Genomic DNA, 4,322 nt, shown 5'->3' on the forward strand with positions numbered 1-4,322 from the left:
TTTATTGTTCTTTTGAGCATGTAATTATTTACATATTGATTTCATAGTAGTATGGAGTACATTGGATATTTATTTTTTCATTTTTGTAATACTTTACTAAGAAGAATATGTTTCACCTCCAACCAGGTAAATGTAAAAGATGTAAAGTCTTTATCTTTTTTTTTTATATATATATTTTTTTGTAGAGACAGAATTTCACTTTATTGCCCTTGGTAGAGTGCCGTGGCGTCACACAGCTCACAGCAACCTCCAACTCCTGGGCTTAGGCGATTCTCCTGCCTCAGCCTCCCGAGTAGCTGGGACCACAGGCGCCCGCCACAACGCCCGGCTATTTTTTTGTTGCAGTTTGGCCGGGGCCGGGTATGAACCTGCCACCCTCGGTATATGGGGCCGGCACCCTGCTCACTGAGCCACAGGCGCCGCCCGTCTTCATCTTTTTTAATTGGTAAATAATATTCCACAGTGTACATATACCACAGTTTGTTGATCCATTCATGGGTTGATGGGCATTTAGGTTGCATCGATGACTTGGCAATTATTAATTGAGCCACAATTATCATTTTAGTGCAAATGTCTTTAAAATCAAAAACCCCATTCCTTTTATAATAGTACCAAAGATGATGAAATACCTGGGAAGTTATCTAATAAAAGATGTGAAAGATCTCTATAAAGAGAATTATGAAACTTTGATAAAGGAAATAGCAGAAGAGGTCAACAAATGGAAGAACATACCATGCTTGTGGTTGGAAAGAATTAACATTGTTAAAATGTCCATGCTACTGAAAGCAATCTACAGATTTAATGTAATCCCCATCAAAGCGCCAATGTCATACTTTAAAGAACTTAAAAAAATAGTACTTTGATTCATATGAAATCAGAAAAAAAATACAAATAGCAAATAAAGTTCTTAGAAATTAAAACAAATCTGGGGACATCATATTGCCAGACTTTAGGTTACATTACAAGGCTATACTGGTCAAAGCAGCATGGTACTGGTGCAAAAATAGAGACACAGATCTATGGAATTAAGATAGAGAATCTAGAGATGAACCTAGCCACATATCATCATTTAATCTTTGGTAAGCCTAACAAAAACGTGCTGGGAAAATGTTATCCATATGCAGAAGACTGAAATTTGATCCTCACTTCTCACCATTCACGAAAATTGATTCTTGTTGGATAAAAGATTTAAATTTAAGACACAAAACAATAAAATTCTAAAAGAGAGCATGGGGAAAACACTTGAAGATATTGGCCTAGGAAAAAACTTTATGAGGAAGACCCCCCTAGCAATTGTAGCAACACCAAAAATAAATAACTGGAACTTGGTCAAGCTGAGAAGCTTTTGCATAGCTAAGAGCATCACAAACAGAGCAAACAGCCTTCAGAATGGGAGAAGATTTTTGCATGTTATGAATCTGACAAAGGCCTGATAACTAGAATCTACAGAGAATTAAAATTAAACAATAAGAAAAGTACAAACAACCCTCTGTATAAGTGAACAAGAGATTTGAACAAAAACTTCTCCAAGGATGACAGATGAATGGCCAAAAAACACATGAAAAAATGCTCATCGTCTTTAATCATCAGAGAAATGCCAATCTAAATGACTCTAAGATATCACCTAACCCCAGCAAGATTAGCCCACATCACAAAGTCACAAAACATCAGATGCTGGCGTGGATGTGGAGAGAAGGGAACACTTCTACACTGCTGGTGGGACTACAAACTTATGCAGCCTTTTTGGAGAGAGGTATGGAGAATCCTCAAAGATCTAAATGTAGACCTTCCATTTGACCCTGCAATCCCATTACTAGGTATCTACCCTGAAGAACAAAAATTCAAAGAACTTTAAATGAGCCCTGGCTTACTGTCACAGTTAGCTACAGTATGCCTACTCCAATCTCTGACATTCCCAAAATGTTTTCACAAGCTTCTCTAAGTATTTTGTTTTTATGATTCACAAAAAAGTTAAATAAAAACTTTAAATAAATTCTACCACACAGAGTCCACAGATATTTGTCTGTAATTTTTTTCTTGTGATATTTTTATGTCTTTTATCAGAATAATTCTGGCCCCATAGACTGAGTTTGGGAGTGTCCTTTCCCTTCAATTTCCTAAAAGAATTAGAGAAAGATGGGGGTTAATTCTTCTTTAAACAGTTGTCAGAATTTACTGATGTAGATCTCAGATTCTTTTTGTTAAGAGATTTTTTTTTTTATTACTTATTTACTCTCTTTAATTTATATTGGTTTAGGGTGGTGCCTGTGGCACAGTGAGTAGGGCTGTGGCTCCATATAACGATGGTGGAGGGTTCGAACCTGGTCCCGGCCAACCTGCAGCAAAGAAAAGTCGGGCATTGTGGTGGGCGCATGTGTTCCGCCCTACTTAGGAGGCTGGGGCAAGAGAATCACCTAAGCCCAAGTGCAGGAGGTTGCTGTGAGCTGTGACACAATGGCACTCTACTGAGGGCGACAAAGCGAGACTCTGTCTCAAAAAAAAAAAAAAAAAGATATTCATTTGTTGAGGTTTTTTTCTCCTTAAGTTAGTTTAAGCAATTTGTATGTTTCAAGGAATTTTTCCACTTCTAGGCTAAATAACCTCTTGACTTTTATAGTGTTCTCTTATGATTTTTCTTTTTTATCTCTATAGGGTTAGGGATAATGTCCCTGTTTTTATGTATTATTTTAGTTATTTGCATCCTCTTCATTTCTACATTGGCAGACTGACTAAAAGTTTGTCAATTTTGTTGCTATTTTCAAGGAACTTTTGGTTTCATTCTCTGTTTCCCCATTCCCTATTACATCTCTGCTAAAATCACTTTTAATTTCCTTCCTTCTTTTTTTCCTTCCTTCTTATAACTTTAGCTTTGTTGTACTTTATTCCAGTTTTTGAAGGTGTAAAATTAGTTTACTGATTTGAGATCTTTCTTTCTTTTTAAATAGACACAGGGTCTCACTAGGGCTCCCATGTGGGCATGCAGGAGCAGGATTACAGTTCACATTAACCCTGGACTCGTGTGCTCCAGGGATCCTGCCGCCTCAGCCCCCCCTATAGCTGGGACCACAGGCGTGTGCCACGGCATGTCTGGCTTTTAATTTATCTATTTATTTATTTATTTTTGTAGAGAGAGGATCTCACTATCTCTCCCAGGCTGATCTTGAACTTCTGGCCTCCCTAAGTGCTGGGACTGCAGGCATGAACTATGGCACTGGCCTTTCCTTCTTTGTAATACACACATTTATAGCTATCTGTTTCTCTCTCTATAGCTTGCACTGCATCCAAAGCATTTAGGGGCATTGCATTTTCATTTTATTCATCTCTCAATATGTTATAATTTCCAGCATGACTTCTCCATTGACCATTGATTGTGGAATGGCACGTTGTTTAATGCTCACATATTTTAGAATTTTTCAATTTTCCTTCAGTTACTGATTTTGAACATCATCGCTTTTTGGTTGGAAAAGATCCATTGCATGGAATTCATCTTCATGCGTCTATTCAGACATGCTCATTGTCTAACATATGGTCTAGTGTACACAGTGTGCACTTGAGATAAATAAAGACTGAAACGGAGTCCCGAGTTTCAAAGTAGTTCCTTCTAATAAATTTTAATAATTGTAATTGTTGCCTGGGTGGGGAGATTATATTCCCTGATATCACTCCAGGGAACTGATGTTTTGTCATATAGAATATTTCAGTCATTCACTCAGTGACGTATGCTAGGTAGGTTTTTAGTCTACCTAAAATACCTTAAAAATAATTTTTCTTCCCCTTTATTTTCAATTTATGAAATATTCATTACTATGACCTCAGCATTTCTGTAAATGCTGTAATGAAGAGTCTTATTTTAGAGTTTGGGCATGGTCACTGAATGACATACTCAATAAATTAAAGTGATGAAAAGACCAAACTGTAACCTCAAAATATTTTCAACACATGCTGTTTATTTGGATTTATTTAATTAATACTAGAATCTTATTTCATTTTGCTCTCTTTGGTGTTTTGTAGAGAGGTCATTATTGACAGTCATGTAGGCAAGGGAAATATTCTCTACACTCTTGAATTAAACAACTGAATTTGTAAAATGTGAAGGAATATTTGCCCACGTATGTGTCCACTTCCTTCTTTTTATATGTGATGTAGCCATCTTGGAGGAATTTAATGATTTACCTCGATGCATAGGACAGGTGAGTGGTAAAATATTTTAAAGATAAATTGCTAGAACTCCTCCTCATTTCACAGCAAAATAAACCAAGACTCAAAAAGAATATGCAGCTGGCTTGAATCTCAGGTAGTATTTTACCACTTTACTTTCAGGC

Source organism: Nycticebus coucang, chromosome 6, assembly GCF_027406575.1.
Source record: "Nycticebus coucang isolate mNycCou1 chromosome 6, mNycCou1.pri, whole genome shotgun sequence".
Lineage (NCBI taxonomy): Eukaryota > Metazoa > Chordata > Mammalia > Primates > Lorisidae > Nycticebus > Nycticebus coucang.